This window comes from Festucalex cinctus, chromosome 14, assembly GCF_051991245.1.
Source record: "Festucalex cinctus isolate MCC-2025b chromosome 14, RoL_Fcin_1.0, whole genome shotgun sequence".
Taxonomy (NCBI): domain Eukaryota; kingdom Metazoa; phylum Chordata; class Actinopteri; order Syngnathiformes; family Syngnathidae; genus Festucalex; species Festucalex cinctus.
This window is the reverse complement of record NC_135424.1, coordinates 5,879,850-5,907,010: the sequence shown is the minus strand read 5'-3', so window position 1 is coordinate 5,907,010 and position 27,161 is coordinate 5,879,850. Positions and strand designations below refer to the sequence as shown.

Below are 27,161 nucleotides of genomic sequence, written 5' to 3'. Positions count from 1 at the left end.
ATGTTACAAAAATTCACTGAATATAGACTACTTTATTTATTTATTTATTTATTTATTTATTTATTTATATATACAATGTTCACTGCACAAAGCGATTATCTAATATGATTTCTTGCCATTCCTCTTCAGCCCAAATCCACCGAGGAGCTAATGCTAAACCCAACGTTGGGTGGCGCCAGAGAGCAATAAAAGGACAGCGAGGGGAGCGAGGCGGAGCGGAGCCAAAGCGACTCACAGGTTGGTGTTTCTCTCCCTTTCGAATTCCACAGTGTCTCCAGCCGTGCGAATGGATGTGCGTGCGTGCGTGTGTGACCATGTGAGCCACCTGTCAGTGCAGGGATGCAAACCGAGAAAACTCCCCCCAGCTGGAAGGAGAAACACTCGTTGCCACAGAGTCGCCCGGACCCTTGAACGCATCACTTCAACTTCAGCCGGTGCGCGCGGAAGAAAGTGAACCGCACGTCGTCACCAGGCAGGCTGCCTAGAGGGGTTGGAGAGAGATTATAGTCGGCCGGGATTGGGGTAAAGCTCCCACCCTTTGGAAGATTATAGGCTTGAGCACATGTGAAGGACATATACCGAAGAGGATTAGGTCATGTGCACTCCTGCCTACTTGTCATCTCTGCCTGTTCTTGTCCTCTGAACATTTGCGCAATGACCTTTGGCGCACTTGGAATACAGCGGACGCGCCTCTAAGGTAAGACAATGCACATTTTTTAATTACAAAATGGTAAAAATATATCATGCAATGCACTGTTTTAGCCTAGCATACCATATATGTGTGGGTCATGCTTGACGCACATTTCCCAGTCTTGTTAAAAGACTCATCTTTTAATAGCACATCTTTGCATCTCCGGATAGTTACACGGTTATTACCCACGCAGCGTGTTTCATCAAGTGTCCCGGGTAGTCGACACTTGCCGGAGCACCGGATGCTGAAGGCAATTTGCAGGGCAGGCTCCGAATTTAAGGGCGATCGATAGTTGCGTTCGAGTGCGTGATTTAATTAAAAAAAAAAAAAAAAAAAAAAAAAAAAAAAAGTTGTTGACCTGAGATCATCCGGGCCAGAGAAAATGTGATGCGACAACCAAAAAGCACCATCCATGACAATATATTGATGCTTCATGGTTGGAACAAAATTCTTTTATTTACGTTTTTTTTTTTTTTTTTATATATATATATATAAGTAGGAAAAGTTGCAGAACTTGACACAAGTAGGCTACAAAAACAAATAAATAAATAAATACATAAAATAAAAGATTAAAAGCAAATGTATTGTACTTAACTTAAATATGACTGAACAGAAAAAACAAAAAAAAAACAAGAAATTTGCACAATTTAACTGTTCGGTGATTCGTGTCGTACCACTAGAGGGAGCCCATTTCCTACTCGTGGTACACGTAAGCCACTTTGAGAATCACCCATCTAGCCCACACACAGACAGCACAATTTAAAAAATCATGAGCTCAAAGAAAATGGTGCTTTCTTTGAAAAAAAAATAAAAGAAAACAAAAATAGTCCTTGCGTAAAAGCTAAAGTGCAGACGCATTTAGGTCTGACTGAACATCCTGAGTGCACTCAAAGTTCAACATCGTAGTAGTAGTCGACTGGCATGAACTTGGGCTGGAGTTTACTGGACCAATAACACGCATCATCAACTTGCTCTTTGTAGCCGACATTTGGCGCGCCCTCGAAAATGACTTTGTAATTGCATATGTATGCCACAAGATGGCGCCAAAACACTTTAAAATTGAAGAGGACGCCGCACGTCTAGCATGTACACAATTAGGAACCCATGTTACATAAATGACTGTAATCCATAAATAAATATTCCACATAAACATCCTTCATAGGAGGCTCGTTAATGGTATTAGCGAGCATATTATGACGTGAAGTCACACACGGCGAACAAATATGCACACTAGCAGTTTACACAAACTCTTTGGCATTTACACAAAATAATGTTAAACGTTATGGAATGCAGGACAAGTAAATTGTATCAGTGAAGTAAATTACATGGGCTATTAGTGGCATAACATATTTTCAATTTCACTGTTGATGGCATGGTGCATTCAAGGGCAGTCAACAAAACAGGGCATCTGATACGCAGCCCTTTGCTCGCACTGAACCCCAACCAGACTAACCTTGAATACATAGCAAAAGTTACTCTTTTTCATACGCCTTCAAGCCATTAGATGCAATAAATACAACTAGGCACACCGAAACTTTACTGCTATTTGTTTTTAGCAAAGCAGACTTCCTCAAATATAGCTAACCTAACAATTTTCATTCGTTAAGTCTCAAGAAACATCGAGACTTTCAATCTTGAGGTGACATAATGCTGCACGGCTCCCACGGAGGAACTTGACCATATATGGACGTACAATGTTTCCAACAGCAACAATAAGGAAATGGCTAAACTTGAGTGGTTAAATGTTAGTCTCCATTTTTTTGGTGCACCCATAACTCATTTACTCCCAGACATTTTCACGGAACTCTTTGCTGTTTTACTGTATTTTGTCTGATTTTGCAAGGCCCACAGAATATTGTGTTCTATTGCTATAAAAGCATGGGACCTACCAAAAGAAAGATTAAAGTCTCTTCTTTCATCAGGAAAAATTTTTTCTGTTTCCGTTTTGCAACAATTAGCATTAGAAGAGAGCTAAGTTTCATCAGTTTTCACGAATCTATTTAAAATTGTAAGTAATTGAGCTTTTTTCCAAGATGGCCCTGGTTGATCTCCTTTGCTCTGCTGCCACCTGCTGGCCGTTTGTGTAATAACTACCATTTCTGCAACCGTTCTTTGCAGTTGAGAGGCTGCATCAAAGCCTTCTGTATGCTCTAGCATAAAACAAAAAAAAACAAAAAAAAACGTATAAATACGTCTTTGGGACACTTACATTATAAAAAAACGTATTTACACGTTATTGGGAGCAAATGAGATAAAAATTGACAGCCAAGCAAACTAACATGTATGAAAGACCCAAGTTATGCTCTTCCGCTTTTGCCCAATTGTATTCCCAAATACCTGCCTTTCGTCAGTATTACCGAGTTTGTCGTAAAGTGACAGGAGCTTATCTAATGGGATGAAATTCCAAATACTGTTAGCGTATCTGCGCGTAACATCGCCTCTCCTTCCAATGAGTAAAGCCCCCGTGATCCTGTTATCCCGTTCTTGAAGGATGTGTTTCACATACCCCTTCTTCTCTGATGTGGATTTAGCTGATGAGAACCCCGCTGAGCCGTATCCACAGGTTTTTTTTTTTTTTTTTTGGGGGGGGGGAGGCGGTGTAAGCGCGCTACACTTGCGGGGAATCCTTAAAAAGCTTCTTTTTTTTTTGGCTGCAGGATGTCTCCATTAGTCAAGGGCCGGGCCGCCTCTTTCCACGGGCTCACGTTTGGGGAAATAAGAGATGAACAGCATCTCGGTTCAGGCCAGTTGTGAAGGCGCCATTGATATTCCGTCCGTGTCCTGCTCCATAGGCAGCCCGTTGTCACGCTTCACGCAGTGGGAACGAGCCTGATCAACGCTCGCTCGGGGAGGAACCGGGTGGCTAATTTCATTGAATGTTGAAAGGGACACACTATGGGAAATTGAATCGTATACAAATAGTTGGGTCTCTGGAGTGCCTGCTCACCCACCAAGTGTGAAATTGAACAACCAAATGAATCTTCCGCAATCTGCGGGTTGTTTGGAATTGTGCCGGATTGTGATGTAATGATGCGGCTAGTTTACATAATACCGCTTAACATATATTGACAAGATTGAAACACATTAGCAACCCAAAAAATGTAAAGACATTTAAAAGCAAAAGGGAAACTTTCTGAAATTACTATAATGCTGGCGACTGAAATTTATTTTTATTATATTTGTGGCTGGATTTACTTCCAATTGCAATTTAGCGGCATTTCGTTTGCGTGCAGCATAACAGCTGAGTGGCACTTCACCATGTTTGCTTTGAATTTGATTTCCAAGAAACAGCCGGTCTGGAATGACTCGGTATAGATAAGCAAAGCTGCAGTTTTGTATTACAGTGAACATTCAAATATGCTCAGTTCAGCATTAGCCAATTTGTTCATTTGCAGATTTGCTCAGGCCAAAGACATGTTGAAAATAAAAGTATTGCTTTGGTGCAGGTTTGGGCTTTATTTTGTTAGGCCTTGTCAACTTGTAGTGGCTCTAGGCAATTCCAAACTCTCTTGGGCTCTGTCCTTATTCACCGTACAGATTAGCATTAGCCTTTTTAGTAGGGTTGTAACGATAAGCGCGATATCGTGATGTCGTGATATTAAAACTGCCACAATATCGTCGTCGTCATGTTCACAATATTTAAAAGCAGCACATCTGTTAAAAAAAGTCAGGTTGTTTTCCATTTGTGCAGTTCTAGCACCCTCTGGTGGCTATTTTTTTTTTTTTGTGCAATTTAATTTTCATTAGGGATGTTTTGGCCCTTCTATGTTTAAAATCTACACTAATTGTCAGATGAAGGGGAATGTAATGTGCCTGTGAAGCAAGTTAATATGTGGAGGAACTCAATGTGTGCGTGCATCAATAAGATCACATAATAATAATAAAACATAATCATAATAATAACATAACATTGCTGTTATGTACAAAAGCACAATATTGTGCTTATGTTTTTAGTATGAGCTCATTTTCTTTACAATATTGTGTCCTTTTTTTAAATATCGCCAACCTCCCCACAATATCGTGATAATTATCGTATCGTGTGCTTCACATCGTGATAATATCATAATGTGACGTTTGTATATCGTTACATCCCTACTTATTAGCATACTCGATTGTTTATTTGTTGACGCCATAATGCGAGTGGCATCCGTGTTTGGCATGTTGGCTGGGTGAGGCCACACTACATTTACTCGGCAGCATTGGGGAGGGGGGAGCAGTTACACTAGACTTATACAAGTGGATGCTAAGTGCACTTCAATTCTATATCCTTTGTGTATTTTGATTGAAGAATGTCAGAGACGCTTAAGGACTTTTTGGTATGACAATTTCTTTTTCTCACATAGAGAATACTAAAATGTATTATTGACAGCAAACACTAAAAGTTATATTCACGCAGCCAGTGCTATTTAGGCTAGCTAATACTATTGATAATCCTCGTGTAAAGGTGGTTCGTTTGTAGGGGTGTGAATTGCCTAGTACCTGACGATTCGATTCGTATCACGATTCACAGGTCACGATTCGATTCGATACCGATTAATCCCGATACGAATGGTCACGATTCGATACCAATTAATCCCGATACGAATTTATAAGTCGATTGTTGCGATTTTTTTTCATTCATATTTAGAAAATACTAATCAGTAAGCTTGTAGAGTGTAAGATTTATATGAAAATGTATTATTTATTTATCTGAAATTTCAGTCTTATAGAGGTTGTAATCTGTTTCATGTTTGAACAGCATTAAAATAAAAATATTAAGGCTTAATGTGCCGTTCATATAACATTCTTCCATGCTCAAGGTGTGAATCCTAAAAAAAAAAAAAAAAAAAAAAAAAAAAAAAAAAAAAAAATATCGATTCTGCCGATTATTGAATCGCGCGATGTAGTATCGCGATATATCGCCGAATCGATTTTTTTTAAACACCCCTATTCGTTTGTGTTAAATATTTTAAGGATTGAATAGTTATTTATGTGACATGGGTTCATGATTGCGTACATGCTAGATGCATGATGGTCCTCTCCGCCATCTTTTAATGCTGACGGAAATCCATCTGATTTGACCTTCCAGTATCCTGATCCAAGCTGTTTTGTGTGTTTGCTTCATGCACCAAGCACCACCTCGAGTCGTTATGGGCGCCCCATGTGGCTCCTTCATTTTCACCGATTTACAGCAGGGCTGAGAATTAAATGAGATCTCCGAGCGGCTCCGGTGCATCCCTGATTTCAAAGGGATCCTTTTTTTTTTTCTTTCTCGGTGGCATCAGGTGCAGTCGTGGCACATTGTGTGGCCGTTCAGCGTTCTTGAAGATTTATGGTCGGCCGAGTAGAAAGATTTATCTGTCCCGAGTGCATGAAATTGCAATGCTCTGCAGTATTGCGTCCAGGGCCGGCGTGGGTGACTGATTCGCCGAAGGGTGGCGGGAGGCACACAAACCGGGCAAGCTTCATTTCAGGTGGACGTGATCAAGGCTTTGTTTTTCTTTCTTTCCTCTCTTTTATTGAAAGAGGGAACGGAAATGAGCACAAAGCAGTAACCGCTGGGGAGCCACAAAGGAAATCCATTGGAGGAGTCGTGCAAATAAGTTTTGAAGAGCGGCTCGCACTCGAGTGCAAAAGTTTACAAGTGGTTGCAGGAGGACGATTCCCGACGAGGCTGCCCGCCTTTTCCGAAACTTAGCTTAGAAGTCGCTGCTCATTCGCATTTCATTATTTTTCCGAGAGACGAGGGGAGAATCCATATATGGGATGCCGTGCGAGACGACTCGAGTATCTGTGCTCATCCTCCAGCATCTTGCGGCCCACTTAAATGACGCGAGCGAGCGCAGGTGCGCCGTTTGTCTCCCCGCCACTTCTGATGACCGTCCCCGTGTCTTTCTCAAATTGACAAACATTGACAGAGGCAGCTCGTATCGGCTTTCAAGTGCTTGTTGTCAGCCCTGCGTTCGTTCTTGACGACGGCGCTCGTTTGCACTCAGACGAAAATCATTTGGAAGATAAGGTACTCCGCTGCGTGACACTGCACTCCGAGTGGATTTAGTGTTGCGCTCGCTTGCTACGGGCCGAGTAAGTGATGCACCTTCCGGTTCACCCGGTGCAGGCTGAAAGTCAGAGTAGATGTGTGACATCCGTGGATGATCGGTGTGTTGTTTTGCTGCTGTGCCTCAATTCATTGACCAAAAACCTTATCATGCAAATCCAAAGATCGACAGCAGTGGTTCTTAACCTCGTTGGACATCCTGAACCACACCAGTTTCATTTGTGCTTTCACCGAACCCTTATTTTTTGAAAAATAAGATATTTTTTTCAGGGCTGGACTGGCCATCAGGCAAACAGGGCAGATGCCTGGTGGGCCGGTCTCTTTTGGGTGCTTTTTAATTATTATTTTCCAAATTTTTACCCCAAGAGATTGGCCCACAATTTATCCAATTCAATCCAATCCACTTTATTTCAATAGCACATTTTATAAACAAGTGTTTCCAACGTGCTGCACATTGACATCTGCACACTATCATACACATAAAATCTAGTAAAATCAACAAAAAAAAAAAGTTAATGAAATACTAAATTACAATACATTAAATTAAAAAAATCAATACATTTAATATAAATTAATATAATATAAAATTAAAAAATAATATCAATTAAATTAAATTAGTTATTTTAATTAAAAAACACACACACACACACAAAAAGACCCCGAGGAACAGAAGAACCGTTAATGGATGAAATCATTTTTCTTTCTGAAACTGATTTATCTTGATCTCCATTGTGTTATAAACCAAAATTCAGTTACTATTTTAGCTGTAAATGTCTTTGCATAGCTAGAAAAGTTCAAGATACACTCTTTAAAAAAAAAAAAAAAAAAAAAAAAAAAAAAAAATAGCGTTGTGGCCATGTTAAAAAATATTTTTAGTATATGACGCGGGCCGTCAAAAAATGTATGGCGGGCCACAAATGGCCTCCGGGACGTATTTTGGACCCCACTGCTTGAAAACAACCACCGCCGCTTTTCTTAAGATGGAACCCAGGGGGCAGCAGATACAATGAAAACAGCAGACGCCCCAGAATTGAACCTTGTGGAACACCATACCGCCGTTATAAATGTGAATTTATATTGCACATATTCATAGCTCCGCCCCTGATCGTCTTGTTAACGAAAGCTGTTCTAATCGGCACAGAGGTCGGCGTGATGGCTCATTTGCATGATATAGGAATGGAATCCGAATCCGTACTGCAGAAAGATAAAAAAAAAAAAAAACGTTACTGTGTATGATCTTATGAGCTCATAAAACTCAATCCCATATAATGGTGATGGATTGGAGACGATTGGTAAGCCGCAAAGCGTTCTAATTGATCCCGTTCCTCATTTTCCTCACTGGCCGTAAATGTCAAAACAGTCAATAATCTTGCAAGCCGGAGTTTCTCTTAAGCTCGGGCCGCTAATTCAAACTCCAAGCAAAGCCGCCTTCGCCACAGCAAAGCAGGACTGCGCGTAAGAAATCCGTGTCCTGCTCTCCGCCCAAGCATGAAGGGAGATGATTGCATATAGTGTAAGTTATCTGCGCGCGCCAATGCCAACAGTCTCCAAATGAATCAGGAGCCGACTGGCGGTGAATATTAAAAGGCGACGCTTTGTGGATGCAATGCTGATTTGTTCCATTCCTCCTCGTACTCTCCGCCTTGCCTGTTTTTTTTTTTTTCTTTTTTGTGCTGTCACACTACAATATGGCGCGCAGGCGGCTTTCATTTCTCAAACATTTGAGCACTCTTTACATTTTGAAATTCCATCCCTTTGAGAAATATGCACGGAGGAACACCTTTTGCTGTTGCATTTTATGATAAAATGCAATGAAAATGCTGAAAGTGAGTCGCACAAAACTCAAATTCAAGCAATCCCCAACGAGGAGTGATAGGAGAAAAATAATGAATGTTAGACATCATAATAATAATAAGCATTTTTGTGTGTTTTACAGTGGTATGCAAAATGATTTAATAATTATTCTGAGGTCAGTAAATGTGGGTCAGTTATGGGAGCCCAGAGTTCAAAGCAAACATGGTGCATCAGTATTTAGATGTTATGCTGCATTAAAAAAAATAAAAAATTAAATAAAAAATAAAAAAATGGAATAAACTGCCAACAGAACTGAAGTTAGCCTCAAGTGTACATGTAAATGCTTTAATATCTTTTTTTTTTTTATTTTTTTTTTAACCCCCATACCTATGATTAACGTCTTCTATAATCTTTCTTTAATCAGATTTCTCCAAAATCATTTTCTTGTACTGTATGTTCTATTAGTAATTTTAGCCATCTATTTTTTATTACCTTTGCTTTTAAATGTCTTAAAGTAGTTAAATGTTGTTTATTTTTTTTGCCTTTAAATGTTGTTTTGTAACTGTATTAAGATACCCAGCCTTGCCTTACTAATTCACAATAAAACATTATTATTATTATTATTATTATTATTGGTGAACACTAAGGCCTATTAAATGATTTTATGTTGCTCATTACGGTGGTAAATATTTGAGGTTGTAGTTGGTGTTAAAAAAGTTTTAGATCCACTGTTTTACGGATGCATGACCTAAAAAAAAAATATTAAAACATGAACTAGTGATAAGAATTTGCCACATGAATCACCCAGTCAACCATCATTTCCATTCATCATGAATATTTCATTGTATATTTCTGTTTCATGCAGCATGGTGTCCTAGTGGTTAGCACACCTGCTTCGCAGTCCTGAGGTTCTTGGTTCAAATCTGTTTGGGTCTTCCCGTTTTATCTTGTGCTGGTTGTAGCAGTGGATAGAACGTGGGTCTCACAGGCAAAGGTTCTTGGTTCGATTCTCATTCATTGGCTTAAAAGGGCACGTATCGCGTAAAAACAAAATATGCTAAAATACAGTGTGTAAAAAGGGCAAGTGTACTGTAGTATTTGTGTTGGATGTGTACCTTTAACTCATTTGCTCCCAATAACGTGAAAATAAGTTTTTTTTAATGTTCTAAGTGTCCCAAAGACGTATTTATACGTTTTTTTTAAATTTTTTTTAAAATTTTTTTATGCTAGAGCATACAGAAGGCTTTGATGCAGCCTCTCAACTGCAAAGAACGGTTGCAGAAATGGTAGTTATTACACAAACGGCCAGCAGGTGGCAGCAGAGCAAAGGAGATCAACCAGGGCCATTTAGAAAAAAAGCTCAATTACTTCCAATTTTAAATAGATTTGTGAAAACTGATGAAACTTAGCTCTCTTCTAATGCTAATTGCTGCAAAACGGAAAGAGATAGAAACATACTTTTTTTTTTTTTCCTGATGAAAGAAGACACTTTAATCTTTCTTTTGATAGGGTCCATGCTTTTATAGCCATAAAACACAATATTTTGTGGGCCTTGCAAAATCAGTCAAAATCCAGTAAAACAGCCGGGAGTCAACGGGACTGCTTCTGTGAAAATGGCTGGGAGTGAATGAGTTAAGGGGCGTGGCCGTGTTGGTGCCATCAAGAGAGCTGTGCCGTGAGGGGGTCTGAATGTGAGCTTCAGGGGGTGAATAGTGGTCGATAGCAGTCTGAAAGTGCGTCAGCGACCTTTGTTTTTGTTGCCCGCATGCGGGGGCAGTACATATTTTTCGCTTCTCTCAAATGATGCAATTTTTTTTTGATTGCAAGTTGCAACTCAGAGTTGGCCCAAGCAATGGCTTGTACTTAAAACTCATAAGTGGCACTTGTAAGTCAAGGTAACTCTGAATTTCTACACTTAGTAAGAAATGTCACTTCCTTTTCTGTCTTCCTTTGGAGATTCTAATGTAGATTGTGTACTGTAACGGTTCAGGTGATTTCTGTTGTCCCAGATGTGCAAAAATTGCCATGGTGGATTGGTATATTAGGCAGCTGCCAACATGGCCCCCAATTAAAAGTGGCCCCGAGCTGATGTTAAGCTAAATTGAATCAATAAACGCACATACAGACTGCAGCTGCTCGCTTGGCCTCAGGGTAATGTCCATCTAATGAGCGGGAGCACATTTCTGCGAAAGCAAGTTAACGGGGAGGTCCCCCCCTCACAGGTGCGAGCATCAGTTTTATTGTTGAACCCACAAACGGGGTCAAAGTTATGAAGGGAGGTTTTTTGTATGCGCTTTTGATGCAGGTTTGTTGTAATTATTTGCCTTTCAAAAAGCAAATTCTGTACAGCGTAATCGTGTGAATTAACATACGGTGATTATGGGGCCATAAGAATAAATATTTGCAAGGCAGATTAGGAAATATTTACTCTTTTGGATTAATCGTGTGAGTTGACGGAATGGATAAATTTTCCTTGACATTGTTTATCATGACACAATACTAAATAACTGAACAGGTTTGTACTGTTTTTTTTTTTTTTTTTTTTTTTTAATCCAAGTTAATTTCACACATCATTACATTTCTAAATGATTACATCTAAATAACAGAATTGGTTTGTTATTTTCCTATTGATATTTTAAAATATAATTCTAAAAAGATGATTTGAAAATTATATATTTAATACATCAATGCACGTTTTTTTTTTTTCCATAACGTATATCACCTGTCATGGTATTTAAATATTCATATTAAAATATGAATAATAAATAATTTGAATTTACAGTGTATATGTATTTTTAAAAATAATTTAAGGATTTATTTTTCTTGAAATATAATATAGATACTAGTGCAACTATTTTAAAAATATTTTTTATTTATAACTCTGCTAGATAATAGAACTAAGTTGTTGCATTTTGTTTTTCCAAATATAGAAAATTTATTTATTAAAATATTTTAAATTTGCTACTTTTAATATGGTTATACATTGTATTTTAACATAGTTTTGGTATATTTTAAATCATATTTTTAAGTGTCACTTATTTTTTTTTTGTTAAAGCTTCATTTAAAAACTTAATATATATTTTAATTTTAATTTATAAAATACAATAGGTTTGGGATCTAACTGTTATTGAATTTTACATTAAAAAACCCCAAAATAAATATTGCAGTTTAATGTTTAAAAAGCCTTTTAACTTTTAATGGGTAGTGAATTGATATTATTACACCGCTTACTTCATCTGCCTCGTCTTTTTCCATTTGCAATATTAGGCCACGTTTGGATATTTAACACTCTGCCATTGTAACATCTGTTCTGGCAGACTGACTCGTTCAGCGTGTTTTGGTGTTGAACAAGAGACAACTTATTAATCATATGAGAAATTTAGCGGCCATGAGAAATCTCCAAGCGACAGAAGAGGGGGGAAAAAGTGGGACGATCTCGTAAGAGTAAAAACATTCTTTTTGCAGAAAAATATGACTCCACATAATTTGGAGTGACGTAATTAGGAATTCGGTTTTGTGAATGTGAAGTGTGCTGCTTCAAAGGAGGATGTGGGGAGCCCAAAAAAAAAAAAAAGCCTTTGGAGATTCAATATCTTTGGATGAGCATCGAGCTGACGCACAACACTGAGTTATTGTAGCTACTCAACACAATGGCTGCTGACCTTCCATTATATTAAAATCAAGAGCACATATTTAACACATTCGCTGCCAGACCAGAAGGAAAAAAAAATGCATCATTTGACGTCTTTTTCCGTCAATGGCAGTGAATGAGTTAAATGCCAGCAAAAAAAGGGTGAGGTGGGGAAAGCTTTTCAGTCATAAAAGTCTAATCACATCTTCTCCCCCCCATGATTATACAACAATTAAGAATTATAGTACACGTTTGCGACCTAAATCTTGCTGAATTTAGTCCCGGTTCAGCTTTGTTACCATGACAACCTGGGAGCTGCAACAATAACAGAGCCACCACAAAAGCCTTTTCACTTTTATTGGACGCGGTTCATACAAGACACTCAAGCCATCGCTTGAAAGTGGCTATGGATGTTCACCCAGGCTAGCTGATCGTGTCATAGGCAGCCACAGCAAAACATGCTGTGTGGGTGGTTACTATATACATTTTTGGATGAAGAGGTTCAATTGAATTGGAAGGGGAAGATTTGTATTTATTTTTTTGACAATAATATGTTCTATGCAGCGCCACTAGTCTAAATATGGTATTCTGGTTAATATTGCGTTAGTGCAGCAAAATCCAGACGTTTTTATCCATTTCAGGGGGCGGCCATTTTGCCACTTGCCGTCAACTGAAGATGACATCAAGGTTGCTCAGGTGACGACCAATCACAACTCGGCTTCAGAAAACAGGTGAGCTGTGATTGGCCGTTGCCTGAGCCCTGAGCAACTGTGATGTCATCTTCAGTTGACGGCAAGTGGCAAAATGGCCGCCCCGTGAGATGGATAAAAACGGCTGGATTTTGCTTCATAACTCATATTGCACAAATGTAATGTTAATCAGAATGTCATGTTGAGACTAGTGAGGTCACAAATAACATACTATCAAGATTTATTTTTATTTTTATTTTTATTTTTTTTTGGCTATATTTGAAGGCTACATTACATTTACAGGTTACATTACATTTGAAGGTACATTTAAACGGCATACTGAATTGCCTTTCCGTACTTACATTTTTAGAGTTTATACTTTTTTCTTAACTGAAGTAAAGGAGTTGAATAGCTTTTCTTTTTTTTGTACACGTGCAAGTCTCTCCCACTAACTTCAACAGACGTGGACTGTCTCTTATCCAAGGCAGATGTTCTTTCGTCATCCTGTGATTTAATCAACCTCTGCTATTCCCCCGACCCAAAACATTCTTAGAAGTATAATCAGTCGTTATTAAGTAAGTCAAGACATGTAAGACTTGTGTAGAGGTTTTTTTTTTTTGGTTTGAGGACAAGAAAGGACACCTTGTTCCTGTCTTTCTTTGATATTGTGTTACTACTTTGCTTTGTAGCTAACTCCTTCAAAACAGTATCATATAGTGTATCATCCTTTGGGCTTTATAGGGTTAAATGTGAAATTGTTTGACCTCAAGGGTGAACCTTTTGAAGATATGTCAGGTTTCTTTTCAGATCATCTACTCTGAGTTTTTTTTTTTTTTTTTTTCCCCCTCCCAGTTGAGATTCATCAACTTGTGTACGTGTGTGTTTTCCTGAGACGAGGTTTACCAAACAAGCCCCCCCCCGCAAGACCCCCCCCCGCGGACGAGTGATGCAAGGTCTCCGTTTGACCCGCAATCTGTGTTTTCACGGGGTTGCAATGGCAAAGAAAAAAAAAAGTTACGGAGAGACTGCACAAGTTCATACTTTCTTTTGCACTTTTGCACTTTTTTTTTTTTTTTTAGCTCTAAAAACTTCAGCTGTCACTTTGTCTGCTTTGAAATTGCTTCACTGCTGGAACGCCAGAAATCTTTTTTTCCCCCCAGTTCAGAAAGATAAACACTACATTGTATTTAAAAAAAAAAAAGAAAGAAACTGGGGATGTCAATCAGGAGACGTTCACCTGGGAGAGAGAGCGAGAGAGAGAGAGAGAGAGAGAGAGGATGTACAACCTGGATTGGATGTCGGCCAATCGAAGGGCACATATAGAAAAAAAAAATACAATCACATTTGCTTTCACACCTATGGACAATTTAAAGTAGCAGATAGTGAACAATTCTTATTCTTCAGTTGAAGTTTTATGTCACACTAAACATAAAACAAAGACAATTTCACCTTGTATTTAAATCACCTTTTCCTTCTGCTAGCTCAATGCTAACGATGAACAACCGTTTAAGCTAACGATTAGCAACAGTTTAAGCAACAGATATTTGAAAACCGACAGACACTATAACAATACTCATAGGCATATTTTTATCTTCTGTGAAAAGAAACTCATATTACTGAAACTGATAGTGGCTGTGAAACTCGTCTTGGTTTGTGTCTGCGTAATTCTATTATACTGCCCCCTGGTGGCCAAGTCACACACACCTAAAGGAGTCACGACGACTCATGGTCAGCAAAACTGTTTAGTTCCTCATATTCTATTTATTTCTACGTTCTAAATACGATCTTATCAAGTGCTTCTTTTCGTGATTAAAATGCTCATTAATTTTTTTTCTTCACAAAATTTCCATTCATGTCGATGGGGAAAAAATTAATTGAGAGACAAATAGTTGGAGTTTCAACTGTACTACTTTGACGCCATTTTGTGTCATCTTGATGCTAAGGTGCTATGTCGACGTTAATTGATAAGTTTAATTTAGACAAAAGTAGTGCTTTACCACAAATTTGTGGCCTCAATAGACAGTTATTAATCTTTTTTCTTGTTTTTTTTTTTTTAATTGCACTGCCGTGTCTGGGCTATCGGCTATCCAGTCATATATTCAGGTCAGTGGTCTGCAAAAATTCACTTGGCGTCCAGAGATAAAAATAAATAAATAAATAAATACATAAATAAATTAATTAATTAAATACTCAGAAAAACAGAAGTTAGTGCTCTGTTTGTTAGATTTTTTTTCTGTTTTTATGAATAATGTTTTACTGAATAAGGAATTTTCTGAATATTTTTTCCCCTGTTTTTGGATTTTTTTTTTATGACAGAAAAACACATTCAGTAAAACAGGGAAAAATATTCAGAAAACAGAAAAATAATAATTAAAAAAATACTCAAAAAAGAGAGCTCCCCCAAAAAGTTACGCTTCTGTACTTATTTTAGTAAAATGAACAATTTTATTTTATTGTAACAAAATTAACATAACTCCCAAGTTCCAAATATAAAAATTGCCATTTAGAATTTATTTGTAGAACAGTGAAGTTTACCCCATCCCCCCCAGAGCTATCCATCCATCCATCCATCCATCCATCCATCCATCCATCCATCCTTCCATCCATACATCCTTCCATCCTTCCATCCATCCATCCTTCCATCCATACATCCATCCATCCTTCCATCCATCCATCCATCCTTCCATCCATCCTTCCATCCATACATCCATCCTTCCATCCATCCATCCATCCATCCATCCATCCATCCTTCCATCCATCCATCCATCCATCCATCCTTCCATCCTTCCATCCATCCTTCCATCCATACATCCATCCTTCCATCCATCCATCCATCCATCCTTCCATCCATACATCCTTCCATCCATCCATACATCCATCCTTCCATCCATCCATCCATCCTTCCATCCATACATCCATCCATCCATCCATCCTTCCATCCATACATCCTTCCATCCATCCATCCATCCATCCATCCTTCCATCCATACATCCATCCTTCCATCCATCCATCCATCCTTCCATCCATACATCCATCCATCCATCCATCCATCCATCCATCCATCCTTCCATCCATACATCCTTCCATCCATCCATCCATCCATCCATCCATCCATCCATCCATCCTTCCATCCATACATCCATCCATCCATCCTTCCATCCATACATCCATCCATCCATCCTTCCATCCATCCATTTCCTAACCGCTTACTCCTCACAAGGGTCACGGGGGTGCTGGAGCCTATCCCTGCTACGGACAGTAGGCGGGGTACACCCTGAACTGGTTGCCAGCCAATTGCAGGGCAGAGCTGTATATCATTAAATATAATTTTCTCTCTCTTTTTGTGATAGCCAAGTGCGCTTCTGAGATGCTTTACCCTTATTTTGACACTTTATATCAAATATTTCATTAATCCCACCGGAGCCTGGGAAGTGTGTTTGAACATGACAGGCTCAAAGGGGGGGTGGGTGGGGTGGGGGGGATTGGGCTTTTAATGAAGAGGACACGGTTTTAGCTTGGGGGTGGTGAGGGGTTGAATGGCGACGAATAGCGGGAATTACACGTCGCTTTGAAGTTCATGTGAGGAGTGCAATTAAATACAAAAAAGTTCCATTTTATTTCCCGACCGCTTGTTTTGGCGGACCGCTCTGCGTTTGCACGTGGAAAGATGAAATATAAAGGGGATGTACGTGAAACGTGTCGAGGGCCATTACCCGAACAGCGGGTCACGCTGACATCGGCGGAGAGAAAATGACTTTCTTACTCGAGTGAAATGACGTGCACCTGGACAGCGATGCGTTTTTTATTCATACACTGGAATAGCCATCCGTCAAACGGCGTGCTTCCGAGCATGCGAGGTCGCTATCATTGTTGTTGCAAAAAAATAAAAAATAAAAAGAGCTTGAATTGTTTTCAGTATTCATTTGGTTGGCATGGCAACCAAACAAGACCCAATGTTATGGCCTAACAATCAAAGTAGCAATCTTCCAATTGTTATACAGCCACTCTTGCACTTAGCCAAGGAAATGTTGAAGTAAAAGGGCAAGGTCACCCCAAAAAAAAAAAAAAAAAAAAAAAAAAAAGGCCACTTGACAATAAAAGGTCGCTTGGAGTAAGAAAACGGTTAATTCACCTCCCGTCTTCCGGCGAAGGTTATCATTTTGCGAGCGCCGTCAAGGCGACGACGGTTTACAAGCGCGGACGTTTCCTCTCGCCTTTTTACGAAGGTGATGTGGAGGACTGTAAGGCTCAAACTTCGGAGTTCTGATACTTATGTAGAGCTACAAAGATGACGGTCCGACTCTATAAAAGGAGTGTTATAACCGTATGTGTGCTGTATAGTAAACTTCGGGCGCCCTATTTTCATAGACAGGCTCGATGTAAAAAATGTAAAAATCTTTATTCTTGTCCCGGGGCAAGTCTAGTTTACTTTGTTTAGGAATTTGGTAGGTTTGTGCTATGCCTCGATAGGCGTTGCGGCGTATTCTCTTGCATGCATTTTGGTCACCAAAAGGTAAAAGCAGGTCTAAGTTGTGGCGCAGGTGTAATGCAATTTTGGTAGATTTGGACCTATGAGGTGAAGAAATTAGTGCTGTCACGATTGAATATTTTCAGAATTGATCGATTCCTGTATTTGATCGATTAACTAATTCAAGCCATGTTGCAACAAGCTCTGTTTGTCAGTGTTTTCACCAGGAATGTGAATAATGATGAAACTTAGTTATATTCTAATGCTAATTGCTGCAAAACGGAAACAGATAAATATACTTTTTTTTTTTTTTTCCTGATGAAAGAAGAGACTCCAATATTTCTTTTGGTAGGGTCCATGTTTTTATAGCAATAGAACGCAGTATTCTGTGGTCTTGCAAAATTTGTCAAAATCCAGAAAGACAGCGAAGGGTTCCGTGAAAATGTCTGGGAGTGAATGAGTTAATCAACTAGTCTGATTCATTTTAATTTTGCATTAAAGTGCATTACAAAAACATTTTTTCCCTCTGATTATTACGGAAATCAGTGAACAATTACTGTTGATATGCTGAAATTAATGGATTTGGACAGTTTTAAATAAAAAAAAAAATGACTCCAAACACTAGTTTTTGATTAATTTGATAATCGATTACTTGTCGATTAATCGATTAATTTTGTCAGCTCTAGTAGAAATCAATTCATTGGGTCTCTGAGTGTCCATACACACTGGCCAACTTGACAACATCCACATAACTGCATGACTCTCTCTTTGCGCTGATTTTTAAAGGGAATGAGGGGAGCCGCTTCGATTGGCCGGGAGTCGGCCGCGTTCACTCCCGCAACGGTGTACAACGAGGCAAACGCCCACTTCTGCGCTCGTTATTCCACAACTCTCGTTTCCACTTGTCCCGTTTATTGACGGAAGCCTTAAAGTAAGAAACACGACCTTGGCATTGACTGAACAGTGTTGTACTTGTTTGCATTTGTAAGGCTGCCAATAAATGAATTTGTTCTCCACTATAACCCCTATCAACAGATTGAATGCACAATGGGTCAAAGTTGCAGCTGACGTTGTGCAGCAGCGCAGCGCAAGAGTTTTACTCAAGTGTAATCCTTTTTCATGAAACTTACAATGCAAGAATTCATTTTTGTCTGGCGCAGCCAATACTTTTCAAAATGCACACAAAAAGACGGTCAGTATAAAATTATTCTACATCCCAAATGTGGATACCTCAATGCTCAGTAGAAAGGCTGCCAAGTTGAATGTCATCTTAATGAAATGCTTTTTTTTTTCTTTTCTCCCCAAAGTAGTCTTCCACTTTTTGGGAAATGGCAGAAATATATTGATATTTTGGGGAAGAGGCATCTTAACTTTTTGAAGAAATGAATGTGGGCCAGCATTTGCTATGACTACCAATTCCTCAAATGAGTAAATATTCACTTGGCATACTGAAATGTTGGAATAATGATGATCGGAAATGGAAGATCGTTTTTGACTAGTGAGATTCATGAAATACTGAAATATTACAATAAAAAGAAGAGCAAAATACAAACACAGACTTCATGTTAGGTATTAACATTGTGAATGTTTTCTTTTTAGGAAATGAAGGATGCAGCCATAGTGATGGTTAAACAGCCTAAATGATTATACCATTAAAAACGTCAATAACGTGTCCATCTGTGCAGCTTCTTAAATTCCACTTTTCATGCTGCACTGATTATGGATGCTCGTATGATTGTTTTAAATAAGTTAAGAAGTGAAACTTAATGTCATAAGCATATCGCTAGCCATGAAATCTGCTCGCCATGAAGTCCGCTAGCCAGTTGCTAGAGAATGAGACACTTCCACTTCCTGATCCTCGCCAAATATGTTTTGTGTCGGACTTCGGTACGAAAAATCAGCGTACCATTAAAACTACTAGTTACTACAGTGACACCTCAACTTACAAGTAACTCAACTCAATGCGCCTTTGCTCGGCTAAAAATTAGCGTAACGAGCGCTACACTGTTGCATCAAGTTGTTTATTGGCACTCCAGGTTCAAGTTTACTGTCAAATTAAACTTTAGAGAATTAGACTTTGTGTTTTTGAAGTAAAACTCATGACTTGGCCCTAAAAATGTCCTCGAGCTTAATGCTAACACAAAATAGGAAGCGTTCTAAATGGGCTAGCAAAACTAGCATTGATGTTGCGGTAGACTTTTAAACCTTTCAACCAAATTGTAGCAACAAGTAGACAGCATATATAACAATCCTCAAAAGCATTTATTTTTTTTATCGTCTGTGAAAAACGACTAAAATTAGATTAAGATTTTGATGGTCTTGTTCTAGTCTTCTGTACGTTTTCCCACACCAGCGAGAGTGCCCATTAAATTAATACTGGAAATGATGATGCACAAACCGCTTCATTATTTACATTTGATTTCTTTATTTTTTTTCACTGTATGTTTTTATAGTTAGGATATTAAAGCATAAAGCAAGTGCTATGGACGGTTTTGCTAGCAACAGTCGAGTTTTCTTGGCTCCGTTCCCTCGCGTCCCTCTGTGCCCGGTCTCTTTTTGCCTGATTGTTATTCTCGGCTCGGTCTCGCCGGCCCTCCCAGCCCCCTCCGCGTCTATCACTCAGCGCCTTACCTCGCCTCTCCGTCCTTGCATCTCCCACCTGTGTCTTATCCATGCAAATACCCCGAGTGTGCCCTCCGCTTCTGCTCAGTCATTTATTGTTAATCCTTTGTTGGGTTTCCAGCAGTGACTTAACACGTCAAGTTCCCGGCTTGTCAGCGTCTGGTGCGGTTCGGGCCAGCCTATGCCCGTGCCACCAGTTTAATTAGTTTGGCGCTTTTGTTTCTTTGTTTAATTGGTCGTAAGTGCCTCATAAGTTCCTGACTGTCTGCTGTTCCGTTTTGTGTTTGGGTCCACTTGTGCCGAACGCCAGACGACGGCTTCACTTCCGCAAAATGACGCCGTTAAATGAGATTATGGTACATTTTTTGGCGATTAAGGACCGCCCCTTACTCGGGAAGCCTGTATTGGGGGAATTCCAGTCACAACGCAGCAGACACGTCCACATCCACATTTAACAGTGTTAGATTTATTATGTATATATTATTCCATATATACCCTTTTATTATTTACATAGAATTCATTGTAAAGCATTTATTCAACATTGTCACATCTGTTCAAGCTGCTGCGGGAAAAAGGAACTTTATTCCAAGGCCGTAAACAATCTTCAAAGACTACTGACTGGGGAAGTTTTATGGTTGAGACACCTTGAGTATTAAAAGACAGTAGTGTAAATGATTGTTGTCATTGTTGCTATTTGCCCAACTCCTTTTGAGCGACAAGTGATCGTTTGTTTAGCTGAATCCCATTAAAAGAGGAGAAATGTGAGTATGTGTCGGAAGTGGGTCAGGAGTTTGTAAACTGAACACATTCTCTTTCCCCATTTCTCCTCATATGCGAGTCAAAAAGGCCTTTTTTTCTCATCTTTGTGTCTGTCTCCTCATCCTTAGATCCGTGTATTTTTAAAATGTCATAGATGGTGTTTAAACCCGACCAACAGTACGAATGAATGACTGGGGTCAAGTTGTATTTTACAATTTTAATAATGTGCAGAATTTCACAAGTTAGTTCAAGTTAAAGATTAGATAGCTCTTACTGTGGGAAAAACAAAACAAAACAAAACAACTGAGCTGTCACTGTCTTACAAATGCAATTATGCCATCTAGTGGCAGAAAAATGACAACACAAATCAATATCACACTCGTTTTTTACAGTGCAGTACATATTTTTAATTTTAACTCAATTTTTATGAATTATTAAGTTTAAATTTTCACTCTTTAAAATAAAAGAAATGAAAGGGGACAGAAAGAAGTAAAACTTGTTTTGTCTGCCCCCAATCAAGTTACTGTATCAATGACTGAAAGATGCAGCCATATTTCTATCATTTTAACTTTTTGTCCCCACTTTTATGTTAAGAAGATTAAAAAATTAGAAAAAAACATTTTATGGTACATTTGGAACAGATATATTTGCAATTAACTATCGATGTCGTGTTTACATATATATATATATATATATATATATACATATATATATATATATATATATATGTATATATATATATATATATATATATATATATATACATACATACAATGTAATTTAATTTGTTCGAATTTTATTTTTAATGTGATGTACAAATTTTTTGTGATTCACGCTGCGTCGGATGACATTTTAAGAACGGCTACTGTTTCCTGCCTAAAAATGTAATGAGACCTGCCAGTCTCCGCAAACATGAACTATTCATTAGCGAGTTAGTTATTTGCCTGATGCGTCGCTCCACAGAAAGGTGCCAGAAGCAGCTACTCTCTATTAATTAATTCAGCACACAGCCCACAATCTGACCTGCTCGGACCAGGGGTGGCATCCATTAAAGCGGCGACATCCCTTATTATTAACACGCGCGGCGGCTGATGGGCTTTAATGGTCAGTAAAAGCCATTGAGACACTTACTAGCGAGAAAACAGCCACATTCCATCTCTCAAGAAGTGAGGGTGGCTTGAGCAAATGAGAGGGGGGGGGGCGGCCGTCTTCCCATTTAGTCCGGATAATTACAGCCGAGGCTATTAAACCCCAAAGTCAAAGTAAAAAGACTAAAGCAATCCATTGGGTTTTATCTTATCGCTCGCAGAGCAGCGATGATCAATGGTAGCTGTTTTCCAGTTTGGAGAGAACATCTCCATGGCGGTGCTTTTAAGGTGAAGGTTCTCCTAACGCTCACATGGGTTTACATGCGGGAGCATCACGCTATTGTGTTGAGTTGGCTTATTTGCTCACAAAAGCAATTCAGTCTTGTGTAAACTTCCTGTAAGTGATACTTAAGTAAAAGTATCTTTACAGAAAATAACTTGAGAAGTTCAATAAGTCAGCTCTTGTAGCTGATATTAAATGTATTTATTTACGTATCAAAAGTTAGTTTCTCAAATTAAATGTATTAAAAGTGTTTTTTTTTTTAACGTGAGTAGACAGAGTTTTGTTTTTATTTTATTTTGATGTATTTAGCTTCAGTAGTGTAGTTGTGTTTTGGCTAATTAGCAAAGTTAGCTAGCATGTTAGCCTGGCTATCACGTTACATATACCTACGAAAGAAAAAAGCTCATTATAACTAAAATAACATTCATGTCTTGACCTTAACTAATGAATAAATCTAAATTAATTTAACCTAACATGTTAGACAGTGAGTTTTTTTAATGTTAATATTTCTGTCAATTTAGCTTAAAAGGCACTTCATGTGTCCAGGAGAGTCTTTCACTCCAATGTATGAGAACAATTCCTATACAATCAGATTTGTTTTGATGTTGTACAAGAAAGAAAGCAAAAAACATCCTTTCATTTAGCTACTTTTGTGATTTTATTGTAGCTGCTTCATAAATGTAGAATGTCATGTAGCTTAGCAACGTTTTCTAGTTAGCTATTGTGTTGAGCGGGCTTATTAGCTCACAAAAGCAATTAGCAGTTTCGCATAAAGTATCTGAAAAGGATGCTTGAGTAAAAGTACATGCAGGTACTTAAGAAGTTCAACAAAGTCACCTTGAGTAAAAATCTTGAAGCTAGCATTAAAGTATATGTAGCTAAGCACCACATAGCTTAGCAACACCAATTAGCTTGACTGGCACGGCTGGTGTTTCTCAAACTGACAATGGTCTGCACGTGCATGTCACACAATATTAGCAAAGTAAATAGTAGACAAAAATGGAATTTATGAGTGTAACTGGCCTTTAGTAAACCAATAGATATTAGCAATCGATCCAGGTCCCACCCACATATGATTCATATAAAGCGTAAAAGTGAAAGTTGACAGGTATATAAACAGTAAGTACAGATCCGTAAAATTTATGCTTAAGCACGCTAACAAAGTATACAATCTAGTCAAAACAAAATAAAAATGCATTGCTTTAACCTCTAAATTTAGGATCCAACAACCCTATTTCACGATTCAGACTTCCCCCGTGCAGCTTATTCACGGTGCCGCTGTTCATTTGCGAATTACAATGCTACCTCTAGCAGACCGCAATTACACACACAAAACAAGCTTGAGTGTACACACGCCGCCAACAGGACGCACGCGAGCGCGTGGCAGATTAGATGTGACCTGCTTCTTTGTGTGCTGCCGCCGCTTTATCTCGCGGTGCAAATAGGCGAGCCTTTTCCAAATGAGAAAAACGCACAAAATGGAAATGCTTTCTTCCGGTTGTCACGCGTAGGGATTTAGCAGAACGCCATTTAGGGTTTAGGGTGCAAACAAGACCACGTGGCGAGGCTGCGATAGACATGAAAGGGGGCTCAAAGAAGAAGCCAATTATTATGCCTCGTGTATATTCTATTTTTGAAGATCATCAAAAGGTCTTAAAAAAAAAAAAGCTTGTATTTTCCATCCGTTTTTATGCTGTTTGTCCTCATTAGCGTTGAAAGTGAGCTGATTTTGGACAAAACTGTACTGGCTGCCAGCCATTGACGCAACTTGAGAGTTTTTTTAAGCTACGGTTAATTATATATATTTTTATTTTGCCAGTACATGTCAATTGTTAGCCGAATAGCATAATTGCCTGTGCCATTTTTTTTTTTTTAACACTTTCGGAAAACCAAGGAAAAACACAAGAAATTCAACCAACAAGAAGCGTATAATACCTTTTTTAAAATGTTTTAAGTGTCCCAAAGACATATTTATACGTTTTTTTTGTTTTGTTCTTTTTAATGCTAGAGCATGCAGAAAGATTTGATGCAGCCTCTCAAGTGCAAACAATGGTTGCAGAAATGGTAGTTATTGCACAAACAGCCAGCAGGGGGCAGCAGAGCTAAGGAGCTCAACCAGGGCCATGTTGAAAAAATAGCTCAATTACTCACAATTCTAAATAGATCTGTGAGAATTGATTAAACTCAGCTATATTCTAATGCTAATTGCTGCAAAACAGTAACAGATAGGAATATAGAGACTTTAATCTTTCTTTTGATAGATTCCATGATTTTATAGCAGTAGAACACAATATTCTGTGGGCCTTGCAAAATCAGTCAAAATCCAGTAAAACAGCCGGGAGCGAACGGGATTGCTTCTGTGAAAATGGCTGGGAGCGAATGAGTTAATATTACATTTATGGAATAGGAGTTACGCAGCAAAATCCAGCCATTTGTATCCATATCAGGGTGCAGCCATTTTGCCACTTGCTGTCGACTGAAGATGATGTCACAGTTGCTCACTCTGCAAGTGTGATGTCATTTTTGCAAAATGGCCGCATGGCTAGATTTTGCTGCTTCACTCATATGCCGCAAATGCAATATTAACCAGAATACCCCTCATATTGTCAAGATATTTTTTTTAGGTTGACTTCCGATTTAGGAAAAAAAAAAAAAATCAGCAAGCACATTTTTATTTTATTTTATTCAGTTGTCATAATGATCGTAACATCAAAATGACTTAAGCAATTCTGCTATTAGGCTCACGAAATGAGCAAGGAATGCTGTCGGCTCCATCTCACACCTGACTCCATCTTCTGATGTCACTCACTTAGGCCACACCCCTTTTAAAGGCACACAAATACTACAGTACATAATCACACCTTTATGAGCACATTTTCCCCTTTACATTCTCTGTTTTTATGGAATATTGTGCTATTTTTCTCTTTTCTAAAATACAGAATAATAATTTTCATACCTCTAATCACAGTAGTGACTTCCTACCATCCCTTTCAAACATTTTACAAAAAAACTCTACTTCAATTGAAAGTAGAAAAAAAGGTTTACAAAAAAAAAAAAAAAAAGGCCATGTATCAGTGATATTTCAAAGAAGGCCAGTAATTAAGAATGAAATATCAATGCGAGGCACCCTTTTGAAGAGTGATTATGCAGATCTTTTTCTTATGACTACATAGATTAACTAATACCCTCGCATGGAGATAGCGGCATGGCCGCGAGGCAGGTAATTAGGAATGCAGTCGAGCGGCGCAGGGCTGGCGTCTACGTACGCTCAAAGTTCTTCATTTCCCCCCGATAAAGCTGTAAAGTGTCTTTTTTTTTTTTTTTTTTTTTTTTCCCCCCCACTCATGACTAGCCAGGAGACTTGAACATGGCTAACACGACAGTGGCGGGAGGACACGGTTATTTATTCCCTCCTTGACGGCTCACTCACACAAACTACATGTCAGAGTCTGTGATGACCACATAGGACGGGGGGAGCCCACAAGCGATGCATCACCCCCCCCCCTTCCAAATACTTCACACTCATGAATGCACCAGCGGCGTGGAAAATCATATTAAGTTGCAAGATGCTACGCTATGCTTGAAAGTCAGAACTTTACTAGACAGCATTCGGATGCGACATGATCAGACGATAATGTCGGTGAAGCAGCATGCGGTTCATTGTCTTTTCGTTTCCAAGTGCAAGTGTATAGTTGCATATATATTTGAGCTGCATTTAAGTGCAATATTTTTTTAATTATTTCGAACATGCATAAAAAATAATTACAAATAAAGAAAATAAAAATTGTGAAGCCAAAACTTGTAAAAAGCAAAAAATAATATGGAAGAAAAAAGCAATTGAAGCAAATAAACAAAACTTAACATCATATTAAGCAACAAAAGATATAAAGCAAGACAGTTATCAACCAGTCAACCAGATACATGTTTGAAAAGAAGTATAAACGTTTTATATTCCTACACATTTATCTCATTTCAATATAAATAAAGTTTGATTTGATATACTATGTCAAATCATCTTCCCCCATTGAAATGAATGGAAATGCCATTAATCTGTTCCAGCATTCCCCCCAAAACTTTTTTTTTTAATTTTTTTGTTTTTTTAAATACAGGACGGTAATGACATAATTAAATTGAATTGTAATAATGATTTGAGACAGGTACAACATATCTAGAATTAGGCCAAAATGGCTGCTTGAAACCAAAATGGCTTCCTTCCTTCCTTGATACTTGTATGTCATGTTATGTTATGTGTGTCCACCAATTTCGTGACGATCAGTAAAATTAGTGTTGAGTGTGCATTTAGGCATTTGTGAAAAAAAGCTGAGTTTTCAGGCATGTTGAGGCAATTGAGAAAAAAAAAAAAACCTTCACACCAGCTGAAGCTTGGACTTTTTGAAAAGTTGTTGCGGGAAAGCAGCCATTGTAAGTGTAGATTTGAGAGCAGTAACTAATTGATCACTATTATAGTTTGTGGCTAAACTCCAGGAAACATTAGCGGTAACCCCGTGTCCCAGTGAGTTGCCGGTTTCATTCCCCATTTCCCATTCTCCTCTCTAATTGCTGTTATCATTGTGCTTGCGAGTGAGCATTTTCAAGTGCCCTGAGTGCCGTTTTGTCGAGCAGCGCAACATAAATGCACCCCATTCAACATTTTTATGTCCCTCCCACCATCGGTTTTACTTTCATTTTTCTTCACTGCTGTTTACAATGTTCCAAAGTTTAATATCCAGCTAGTTTTGTGGCGTAGGTTTTCCATGTTATTTACTTTCTAGTAGAGAATAAGCTGAGAGGATGCATAAGATAGAAGGAGAAGAGGAAGCAAAATGCAAGGTTTCAACATCCTGGTAAAATGTCTGGGAACCTGAACATTTTTTTTTAATTTCTTAATTTCAAACCATTTTTGGACAATAATATGTTCTATGCAGCCCCACTAATTTTGCGTTAATATTGCGTTAGTGGAATATGAGTTAAGCAGCAAAATCCAGCCGGTTTTAATCCATCTCAGGGGGCGGCCATTTTGCCACTTGCTGTTGACTGAAGATGACATCAATGTTGCTCAGGTCTCAGGTAACAACCAATCGCAGCGCAGCTTCAGAAAA

At 38.6% G+C, this 27,161-nt stretch overlaps 1 protein-coding gene across 1 annotated transcript in view; it reads left to right on the top strand.

The window, feature by feature from the left end:
- Positions 1–269: 269 nt before the first annotated feature.
- LOC144001029 (protocadherin-15-like) overlaps positions 270–27,161 on the top strand; it is a 255,906-nt gene continuing 229,014 nt past the window's right edge. Inside the window, exon 1 of the mRNA XM_077494957.1 lies at positions 270–697. The gene's annotated coding sequence lies outside the window, so the exon portion shown is untranslated. The remainder of the gene's footprint in view (positions 698–27,161) is intronic.